General features: G+C 35.6%; 1 protein-coding gene across 9 annotated transcripts in view; it reads right to left on the bottom strand.

The window, feature by feature from the left end:
* The window catches only part of LOC135168434 (protein artichoke-like), a 199,795-nt gene that overhangs the window by 185,280 nt on the left and 1,813 nt on the right, over positions 1-12,702 (bottom strand). The gene's annotated exons all lie outside the window — the stretch shown is intronic.

Here is a 12,702-nt window from a genome sequence, read left to right as displayed (position 1 = left end):
AAGATTATCTCTTGTCCAGACATACAATGAAGTATATTCACAATTTTAAAACAAGTAGCAAAATTTTTAATAAGTGAATAAATTGAAAACACTTTTTCTCGCCGATTAAACTTTTTTTTGCAAATTTACCACCCTAGTGATCGCCCTACGAACGCCCTTCACTTATATAAAAGTTATGGACGTTATGCATATAGTAACTGTGATTTCCGACCCAAGGCCCGTTAAAATTTCCGCATACCATCCCCGGTTTTGTTTTATGGTATCGTCCTACTGTACCCCATTGATTCCCCCTAACCACAGTCACCATAAGCAACCCCTATCGTATCTCAATGAAGAAAAACTATTTTTTCTCCGCATTCAACGAGAATTTTCGTTAATGTAAAAAAAACAACAATTATTATCGTTCTCCCAGGGAACATATGTAGGTGAAGCATTGTCCGAGGTTCCTGAGAGTGTTTGTTCCTATATGATCACAAAAGCTAGTGAAAAGAGTATGTACATGGTGATAAATCTTCTAGACGGTGAGAAAATCTTGGCAAGCCTTGCACTATCGATTGCGGCGGAATGAATATCAATATCTCTATACATTGCACACCGTACAATCGTTATCATTTTATTTCACGTTATTCTATTCCAGCGAGTGATCTATTGATGCATTAATCTGATAAAAATTTCGCATGGAATTCTTTTTACCATTTTTCAATCTACAAAAATACAAAGAGGACAATTGAATTGAAAATTGAAATGTTCTTAGTGTTTCTACTTCTTTGTTAAAAATTGGAGTAGTCTAATATTCTGTAACCTGATAATTAAAGTAATAATTATTGTGCATCCTCGTCAGCCCTATACACGCTATGCGACAAACCACCCCCTGACGCACCTCAGACCATTAAATAAAATGCACAAAGAAAATATAATTATAAAAAAATTTCCGAATTTAATACAATTCACAAACTCATTACTGATTCACTATTCCAACCACTAGTTGCTGAACCTCACTAAATAATATCCTTCAACGTTTGAAATAGCAAGTCACATGCCAGAAGCTCACTCTAAAAATGAAATTATGTTGTCACAGCAAGTGACACCTCATGATGACTCAACTCTAAAAAAATTGGGTGAAATATCCCTAAAAATCTCACACCAATACCCCCCAGTGACTATCCCTACGTGCCTGGAAAGCGTCAAAATCCACACAAGATAACTCCAATGAATAAAGTAGAACTCCAAAGTCATCCCAAGGTATTGAAAGCTTGCCCTCCCTATAAATAGTAAAAAAAAAAATGTATATACGTATCCGTGCATTGAAACTCTAACCGGGCCTTGGACTGCAGTACAGCGACCCAGGGATCAATTTGTCGAATGGCCAGTGTGTGCAACACTAGTTTCATACACCTACATGAGGTCACGTTTCAGTTGTATCTCTCGGAAAGACGCGGAAAAGGGACTCGTGGGGATTTCCACGCTCGATTTCAACGTGTCTTCAAACGACAAAGGCATGCCCCGTGTCACTCTTGGTCGCCCACGATTAAGATAATCCTATTGTACCCCCGGTACATATCAGATAAAGTGTCTCTTTGGCTGAACACAATTCTTTGAAGATGAAAAAAAAAGCGATAGAAACATATAAGATAAAGAGGGGAAAAAAATTGAAGAAAGAGACCCACCGCAGCTGGAGAAATGTCAAAAGGATGGCAGGGAGGAAGGAAACGTGGTCACGGATATTTTCCAAGGACAAATCGGTTCGTTTCTGAAGAGAGGAGAGTGGGTGGGAGAACTTGAGAGGATAGAACGAGTGCTTTATCGATCCTAGTGGCAAGAGAAGTGTAAGGTCCAATGCCTCCACACCATGTCATAAATTTTTTATACCATCGAATTAGAATTTTTGATCATGTTTGAACGGCTAATGAATACTCATAAGTAGGGCCGGAGGAATTGTTTGATGATGATAATGAGAGGGCGTTCAAAATTGCTAGACAATTCTATAAAAAAAATTTGGCAAATTGAGTGGAAGAACATCTGACAATGAATGTGTACGAAAGCTCTAAAACAGTCTTGTTACCTCTTATATTATTATTAGTATATGAGTTTTGTGGAAAGTAGTTTTTTACGGTATATATCCCGTGAACGTCTTTATTCTCACAAATAATGCTTATGATGCTGCGCGCTAATGGAAGAAAATCCATTTAAAATTAACTTTAAATGAAAGCTCTTTCAAAGACGGTGAATTTTTTTTTTTCAGATGAATTTTAACAGCACTTAGCGAAGAATTGTGATACTTCTCAGGAATTTATGAAAGTTTCTAAAAAATAATATGTCAACTGATCATTCAAAAATTAATTGATAAAACTATGAAAAATAGTGATAGTGCGTATATGAAGACAAATGCAATTTCCCATATGTTTAGATGAAACTTTGGTTTATCTCATCTGCATCAAGACTAATTATTCATCTCTAGCCGTATCATTTCGCTCCCAGAATCCTATATGATGTAATCAAATTTTTTCGGACTATAATTGCGAAATTAGACTCCGAGTGCACGAGTCATTGAAAATGTAATGGAATGTGGTTAACCTGAAGTCGAAACAACAAGTGGAGATTCATTCTTAATTACTAACGTGTCTGGTTAGTCGAAACAAATTTCACCTCCCTCTCTGATCCCGTCAGCTGCTGATGCACCGGCTGCTACGGTTCTTTTAATGATTATTTAACGATGGTAGTTTCGAATTAACTAGTACAATCAGATTGAGTTTCCCGGTCTGTAGCGAATGTATTTCATCAAGGAGATTAACTAAACTGTTCACTTTACGTAGCTTCGGAATTTTAAATTGAACTCCATGAGTTTTCACGATTTCCGCTCAATTTTTTAATGAACGCTGAGCTTTCAAAGTGACGATAAAAAAGTTTTTTGAAAAGTGTTATTTTTCTTTTTACTTTTATCATCAACCCATGGCCTAAATAAATTTTTAATAGTGAATTATGTTACACTGAGAATACTAAATATGGCCAAGTTTAGTTGGATCAACTTTTCAATAGCGGTGAGACTTGAAATTAGAACATTGGATCCCTTAAAAACCCCGTATTAATGACCACATGAATATAAAAATAAATGAATAAATTGCCATCAGTTTTATTGCAAAATAAACTCTCGGAAATATGTTTATACTCCAACAGAGATAAAAAAATGGAGCAATTCCGTTCAAAATAATAAAAATTGAATTTATGGACTAAAAATACATTGTAATCCTGCGGTTATTTGAGAAGATTGAAAAATTGTACTGGAAAAAAATATATTTCTTTTTAAAAAATCGATTATTCTGTCAAGCGAGAAATGCACGTTCTAACACAACATCTTCGTTGTTCAATATTCCCATGGGTATTTTGCTCATCTAAGATACAATAAAATGAAAAAGTAAATAAATTGACCTGGCGATAGAGGTAAGATACCCGTTCGCTGGTAAATCAATGAATAAATCAATAGATGCATAAATATCCTTTTAAAATGTACTCTGTCTGACATTTGGAATGTTAAATAAAATTTTATCTTGTTTACTGCAATGTGCGGAATTATTCAGAATAATTTATACTGAAATTGAAGTACAATTCAAATAAATCCCTAAAAAAATTCTCCAAACTGATTGTTCCGAAAAAGATAAAAAAAATTTATACGAACAAATCTCTAAAAGTGCATTGTTTACATGGAGAAAGCTCTCCATAACAACTGAATTTGAATAAATCATCATTCAATGGTTATACATATGTAGACGGGGGTACCTAGCTGAGAGGGAAATATTACAAATCCCGTAGACACACTGTGAAGATACTGAGGTAAGCGCTTGTAGCGTTTTGGATCATCCTTCTGTCAACAGAAGGGCTGATCTTGGCTCACGTTATTTATACCATCCCTCGTGGAGGTTCTTTTACTATCTAACAATCCCACTTCTAGAATTTGTTGTCAGTAACGCTCGCCATGGATTATCAAATAATTAATTAGAGGTGCTTTCTGCTGGTAATAATACGGAGACGCAAAAATATGTCTTGTTGTCTGGGATAATATCCTACTAGTTTCATTATATCTATTTAGAAATTAGCTTAGTCTGATGGGCGATCTCATTCTTTTTCCAACAGAAATGCAATTTCAAATAGGAATGATTTTTGTGGAAAAACCCGGTACATTTTCCGGGTAATCTTTGACGATTTCTCTTTAAATTTGTGAAAATATTTAGGGAGAAATTAGACTCATGTCATGCCGTTATCAGCTGTTGCAGACAACCGTATAATTCGTTCGTGATACGATCAAAAATGAAAAACGATAAATTTTCGTTCCATTGACTTTTTTTTAACACACGGCACCATCACCCATTTCTGATAACATAAATGAATGAATTAATTCATCAATTAGTGTTCAAGCCGTCAACCAAATATTCAAGACTGTTTCCCCTCTTTTCTCGAGGGGAAAAGAATGTTTATTGATCATATGATAAGCACGGAATAGGAAAATCATTATTTTTCGGAAAGTACCAAAAATCCTTTCTCCCACACTTCATCATTTTCTTCACAACAAAGAAAATAGTCGAAAGAATCATTTATCATTTTTTTGATTTAACAAATACCAAAACATCACGTCATCCTATATCCTCCATTACTCTATTAAATCAATCTATCAACGAGTGCTTGTATCTAAAATCCGAAATATTTCTATTCACCAACATTTTTCATCTTTTCCAAAAATCGTGTAATAACTCAACTAAGTGCATCGGATCAGTCCATAAAATGAATCAAAAATGGGGGACTTTATTATTATATGATAACCACGGACTAAAAAAAAATTATTATTCTTTCAAAAGTGCCAAAAATTTCTTGCTCGCCCAATTCATCATTTCTCTTCACCAGCATCCAAAGTCCATTGAAATAGAAGAATCATGACTTTCCACGACAAAAGAAACCGCCAAAGAAAAAAAAAACTTATCCGTTCGATAACACCACACCAACGGGAAGGGGTGTGAATATATTATCGATATAGCCACGCATATGCACCACCAATATATCGATATGTGAGTGACACGCAACTTATGGATAAAAAGTAATAGAAAAAGTATGAAGAGTGTGAGAATGGAATACAACGGATAAAAAAAAGTTCTAAAGAACGTTTGAGGCCGTTTTGAAGGTTGGAATATTTATGTGGAGTCGTGAAAATCCAGTGGAAGATACATGCCACTGCGCGTAAAATGTTTTGACGATCTTTTACCGTGGAATATTGGATTATAAGCTTTATGTGGATACTTTTGATGGATTCTGATCATTTCAAATGCCGGTAGAGACTGAATAATCAGAATATACTTTGCTACGTCACGTACAAAAGTCTGATGAATAATGTGTGGAAGAGAATTTATGAAAAAGTGTTGTGAAAAATTTGTATATACGTTCAACAAAATTTATATGACTTTTTGTTCTCTATAGTTTAGGTGTCAACATTATTCATAAATTGCGCGGTGCGATTTTTTCCGGAAAAAAATTATTCTCTTATGAGATAATCGTGCGCAGAGAAAAAAAATGATAATGGAATTGTTCATAACTTAAAATGACTAGTAATTTTAATCAGGTGTATCATTTAATACAATATCATGCAAAGGATCACACAGACGTGTTGCAGACATTTTTCAGCCCCCAAAAAAAATTAAATAAAATTAAAATGAGTCGGAATTCTCGAATAATATGTGGGGCCTAAAACATTCAATAAAACAGAATATTTTAAATGAAAAAATTCCTCGGAATTCCAGTGAAACTGAAATATCATAAGAATAAGTTTCAACAACTCTACGGACATTATTTTTCTCTCTGCACTTGACGGTCAAGAATATTGTATTTCTGAATATTGGTGAAAGTTCCACCACGAATCCCTCCTTCTCCCTGCATTTAACAATAGTACAGCCCTTCCAACTGCGGCATATCAACACTCAAACTGTTATTATCAATTTCACAATGCACCCCCTATCCCCAATGTACCCTTCTATCCATAATACCTCCAGTGATTGCGAATCCGTAGCAAATGAAAGTGCATGCTCGTGTATATTGAGCATAAACTCGCATAAATGACCCTTGAGAATTCTATTGGGTTCATCTCTCATCCAACTTGGTGGATAAAGCATTGTACGGTACATTGTTTTCCTCACCCCACAGCCTTCAATGGCTACGGATTCTTCAGTGTTTGCACTATAATTTCAATCAAATTTAATTTCCAACAATTGTAAAATTTGAAAGCTTGAGTTTGTCAATATGCAGAATAAATTTACCGATGTAATTTTCATTATTGTAGCAATGAATTGAACGTTAACGTGGATTTTCCATGAAATTTCATCAGTATACATAGAAAACAATTTTCAGTTAAAGCTGAATAATTACCAACGCCAAAAATAACGAAAAAATATCACGAAACTGTCGATACAGATTAATCCAAACGTTTCGCATAAAATTCTAGCGTTTACATTGCAGTCATTGCATTCACGGCAATCACAATTCATTGAGAATAATTGAAAAATTCAATTTCCCTAGAGAATAAAATTTCATTTTCCTAAAAGCCACAGTATGGAGCTCGAAAAAATGCCCAGGTGCCTCTAAATTTAAATCGGATTACTATATCCCTCACATCAGTTCCTCTCAACGAAAATAGAGGAGCATATCCTCTCCTAAGATAATCTCTTTTTTACTGAAATTATCTATCCATTCATAAATTCCCTTTACCTAGCTGATTTTCTCTTTCTATGTACTTCCACGATTTATCAGTTTCCCTTAACAACTACGTTTCATTCCTTCTCATTCAACTTTTATTGATTCCGAGTAGTAAAATGATTTAGCAATCTATTAAAATATATTGATACTTCCAAAAAATGAAACGATAGAAGATAAGTCAGTACCTAACACCAAAATTAAATATTCATTGTTTATCAGAAGTATTCATAAAAATTCGAACAGGAAGAAGTCAAAACATTCCACAGAATAATTAGTGATTTTTCTCTGTTCTGATGCCTATTGCGCCCTTTTACACTGAACATTTCAATTTATCCACTGAACATATTATTATCTTCACAACTGTCTCCCACAGGCCGTAAACTTCACCAGATAAATGTCACTAGAGTTCAATAACATCACTGCAACCGAACGAATACTCCAAAGAGAAAAAAAAACACCTCAAAACTGTTGAAAAAGTTTAAGAGATCATGGAAGATGAAACACAGGGCGCACTGGGACAGTCGAATATATAATAAATCAAGATCAAGTTTTCCGATGAAAGTTTTTACAAACAGACTGGTCACAGGAGAGATATCCCTCCTGCATCGAGGGCCATCTGAACCCATAGCGATAAGGGTAAAGGAGTTTTAATTCCCCAGTGACACTTTGCACAACGTATATAGAATTGTTGGACACCACCACGTGGACAAACAATTGAACACGCGGAAAGTGGAAAACTAAGATCAATTTTTCATGTTTGTTCTTCCCACTCGGATGTGTAAGTAACAGGAAATCCCTTGTCTCTTCCAATCCAATGAAAGGATCGTGTTTCTTTTGTTGGGAAGAGATCGAGCCAGCCCTCGGTGGAAGTTGGGTGAAACAACTTTGGTTGATGATTCTAGTGAACAGAGTTGATAAAAAAAAAAACAATAAAGTAGAACAACAGAGGTTTAATTTCTTCCGAGTCTGTGTAATGGGAACTGTTTATCAAATAACACTTGAGCGAAATGATGGAAACTCAAAAATTAATCGACTAAAGTAAAAGGAGAAAACTACAAAAAATTTCTGAAGTTTACGCTTTCTATTGAAATTCTATTACTTCATTCCATCCTCCCTTATTCAACAAAAGAAAGTTGATATAAATCACGAAGTCAATTTCCATAGAAATATCTAGAAAGCAAAGCACTTCTCAAGTCATCAATCATCCAAATTATCCCACTCGGTCAAGAGATACCACAATCAAACCCGTACCACCTGCTTTTCGCTTCTTTAAAATGTCAATTGAAATTTACGTACTTTCAATAACTTCCCCCAATCCGTTCACACCATATAAGATACATAAGATCGAAAACGAATAATTTATCCTTATCACAAAGACATGCCAGCAGTCTCTCAAAGCAAATCCACCAGTCAGACCAGAATGACAAAGTGCAATTCTGACCAAAGCAAAACCCCGGATAAACAATCACCCTAATCTCCCCAAACTCCAGTAAAACGACAGTTGTTTGTCAGAACTGAGCCCAACCTAATGCACCAGCACTCTCCTGGATTTTCTCACCACCAACATTCAACAGTATCAACATATCTAATGATATCACTCCCACCTTATTCACCCAGTGTTAATGTTAGAATCAGCTAAAGCTCTTTTGCTCACATTTTGCCGAGTTACACTAAGCTAGTTTCACGTGTTTCACAATCTCGGGTGAAACAATCAAGTGGCTACACACTTTTAGGTAAAAGCCCTTGGGACGAATACGAGTTACAGTATATCCAACTTTATTCTAGCCTTTTCCTTTCCATCCGACATTTCGTGAGTATAAAAGGTATCGCGGTGAGAGGATACAATTTTGAAAAGCCTCAACGTTTTATCTCTGTTTTGTGTCCTTTGTCATTTTTCTGTTTTTATTTCGAGATTTTTTTTTTTTATCCACTGCAAAAGCTGACGGGAATTATCCGAGTTTGCCGTTATGCATATCGCTCGCGATATCCTCCGAGCATACAACTGGCAGAAATTGTTTCGACGTCTCTCTCTTGCTCTCGTTCTCCTGAGATTCACCCATTGCCCATTGTCTGCCTTTGGCTCTTGGGAGAAAGAATCATTTTATCGGAAATACGATAAACATAAAGGGCGAAACGGAAATTGGGTTAGAGGGCAGAATGTATCTAATCGAATGTTCGAGTCACCAATGTCCGATTTGGTCTAGGGTCTTCGGGATGGCTTCCAATGGATACATACAGTTTATTGGTCACAGGAAATTGGAGAAATTTAAATTTTAATGAGGGGAAATGATGACCAAGTTCATTAGAGATTTTTGGTTTAATGGACGAAGGTGTGGTTATTTGACTCTAGGTTTAAAATAGTCTTCAACAAGTCTCCCTTCTACCAAATCACTCACAAGTACATGATTATCAAGCCTCACTAAAATTTTTCATCTCAGATTACGACTTGAGATATATTTTCTCACTCAACAACAACATAGTCATCACTTTTGAAAATTTTTCCTAATGATTATTCTCATGTTGAAAGATAATTATTTGATGGAAAGTAAGGCCCAAATATTGACTTCCCGGGAATACCCATATTGGTGAATGTCCGGGAAAAAATGTCGTTGCAGCTGGCTCGTTACGATACTGCGCATCGTCAAAAATTTGAAATTATTAATCTCTGATAATTTAATCATGAAAATGGTTTTAAAATTGAGTGTTGACCCGAAAGAACCTAAAGACTGAAAAAACTAGCTCGCATTTGGCGCATGAGTCGGTCAAATGGCTAACGCTAGCGCATTTTCCTCATTCCCGAATGTGAAATATCTCGTAACGCGGAAGTTATAAATCAAGCGCTACGAGACGACCCAGAAACAGACGCTGGGGAATCCCCCACTGGTTCCGGGTGGGCCCCAGCTATGTAATTTCATTTTATCTACAAACCAAACGACGTATCAACGGAAATTCTCCCCTTCGCATTCTAACGCCATCTCATTTCGCTAGATCTCTCTTTGTCTGACTCCTCCATTCCCCTTTTGCACGGTTCCTCGATAGATAGGAATAACTTCAAGTCTCCCGTGAATATAAGCAAAAACTATTACTTTATTTATATTCCCATGACTGTTACACGAGGCGATATAACTAGGATTCACTGCTAAAACGCTTGCAATTGACTCCCAATGAAGATGAAAAATTTATGAACTCGTGTAGATTATCGTCCGAAAGCCTCAGGATCAAACCGCAATTTGGAGTGCGGAGATTTTAAATTGAAAAACGATTGTACCCGGGTTGGAATTGTTTTTTTTTTCATAAAAGATATTAACGGATAAAGCATCGTTTTCAAAAAAGAGAGGAATTTTCGAGACCACAATTTCCTAGGATTATAAAACTGAGACAATTGTGAAACTCGAGTGATATAATTCAATCAAAGAATTATCATAAAGTTCCCTCATCGCGTAGAACTCGGGAAAATAATTGAAAATAAAGAAAAATTTAATCGTTTATTCAAGTGATAACGTCAGCCTTGATGGTGACAAAGCTCTAAAACATGAGGGTGAACCTCAAGGTTTCACATCTCTGAGAATTAATCCAAGGAAAAGAAGGAAGAATGGAAAATGAAAACTATTTAGACACCGGAAGGCGAGTACGTATACGGGATTTACTGAAATGCCTCGTATATAACCACTTAGAGCGATTCCCAAATATTAATCGAGAAAACAATTGACCAATTAAATAAGAATGATGTGCAGTTGTGCCATATACGTTGACTTTTACGACGTTATGAATCCTTGGACGCAGAATTTCTCTCTTATTGGTTTATAAAATCCTCTTAAAAAAATCCCGTACCCTTCTTTGTCGCCATTTTTCTTGGCTAATGCTAAGCTATGTACAATATAATCATTAAAATAAACGCTTCCGTTTTTAAATCCAAATTATTTAGTTGCAAACACAAAAAACTACCCAAAATTTTATACAAAAGTTTTAAAGCAATGATTTCAGTACTAATTAATATTGTTTGTAAAGTAATACGTCCCCCAGTAAATTGAATGGAGATCAGATGTTCAAGGAGACCTCCAACTTCACAGTTCACCTATTCATGAATCTTTAAAGAAATTTGACTGTAATATCCTGTTGGAAACTTCTCTGAATTTGCACTTCAAATTCTGGAGAGAGAGATTATTTCTACAGAATATTCTCCCTGAATTGAATCTATTGGCCTCTTAATGAAATAAAATTTTAACTCGGCGAACCCAAATTCTCACTGTCAATTCTCTCTTACGTAATATCCCACTGACTAAGTTTAATAGAAGTAGAGAGATAGTGTGACAAAACAGAGAGAGAAAATGACACATCATCAATCGAGAATATCGCCCACTGAAGTTAATGGAAAACCGCACTTCAACACGAGGATACACTTTGGATTATCAGCACTAACCCAACAAACATAGTTCTTTAATGATCCCGATCTTTATAACTCGCTATCGATCTCCCATAAATAAACTTCCTTTCATGGTGGAATTAAAAAACTCGGTGGAAGGAGATAGAGAACAGCCCCATATATTTGTGACTTTTTGACTTCGAGGATTGATGACGAAAACTTTATCCACTGACCCGAGACATTTATGAACTCACCACTTTTCAATTGGTACAGTTTCACCATTTGAAGTACTAACAACGTAACGTGAATAAAAAAAATTAGAATAAATTTTCACCAAAAGTCCATATAAATAAAAATATTATGGTTGAATTTAACATGGACATTCTACTATTTTTGAAAATAATCAATCCATAAACAATGGCAGGAATGGTGTCACAGGTAGCACCTGATTATAAATAATTGTGAACAGAACACTGCAAGATACGAAAATCCTGAGAACTCTAACTATCTCTCGAATAATTCCTCAAGTTCATCTAGCACAGCTCATATTTTGGTTTATTAAATACTTAATGGTTTCAACTAAGGAACATTGATATGGGAATGGATGTCCGCTTAATGCTAAGTCCTCATCTGGAGCCACGTGGAAGTGTTGCCATTAGAAGTGAATGCACTAAACTATTGTGTTCCTTCAGCCAGTGTGACTGATACGCACAGTAGGATTCTGCACTATCGGTCGACTATAGAACCAGGATCTTCCAGGGTCGCCATACCAACCCGGATGGGGTGTGGCTAATAAAAGTAAAACGACCTATAGTACAGCTGATAAATATCAGGAGAAGTGGCACAGCGACGTAAAAGTAGACGAAATATAGGGGGCCTATAAAATCGTAATGGTGGTAGTAAGGAAATGTAAGTAAAAAAATAATCGAGAGAGTGCGAAAACAATAGAGTCTCAAGAAAAAATCAACTGTTTGTGGTCCGCAAAAAGATTGAGCCATAAAAGCTCTGAAAATCAGCAAAAGCCAATGGAATATTTATTCGTATATGAAAATTCTAGTCAGTGTTAAACCCTTCAATATTCCATAAATCTTTAGACATTTCGAGATCGATCGAGAACCTAACGTTTTGAAATATTAATTAAAGTCAAAACACCTCAATTTTCTATAACTAATTACTATCAACTGTTTTCAAGAGAAAAACAAAAAAATATTCCAGAATTCGAGGCAAATGAAATTCACGAGATAAAAAACTTACTCGAGTTTTGTTGGTACATCTGAAAGTTTCACATTATACAACTGTACAAACTGAATCCCCATCCTTGATAATTAAATCTCAAGGAGCCCACTGTGTACAATACAAAGAAGGGATGTTGAACAGAATGCAAAAATTGGCTGAATGTACGGAAAAGAAGACGAGTGAATACGAAAAACTGGAGTATGGGGTGAAAAAATATAGAATGCAGGGAATAGAATATAATTAGCTAACAATGAGCAAACATAAAGAAAACCGAAACAATTGATGATAATAAGTAGCTGCAAGTAAGAGAAGACCCACCGACGAAACAGTAATTCCAAGGGAGAATGAGCAAGCAATTGAGAGACAACAGTCCT

Source organism: Diachasmimorpha longicaudata, chromosome 1, assembly GCF_034640455.1.
Source record: "Diachasmimorpha longicaudata isolate KC_UGA_2023 chromosome 1, iyDiaLong2, whole genome shotgun sequence".
Taxonomy (NCBI): Eukaryota; Metazoa; Arthropoda; class Insecta; order Hymenoptera; family Braconidae; genus Diachasmimorpha; species Diachasmimorpha longicaudata.
The sequence above is the reverse complement of the archived record's forward strand: the minus strand, read 5'-3'. Positions and strand labels throughout refer to the sequence as shown.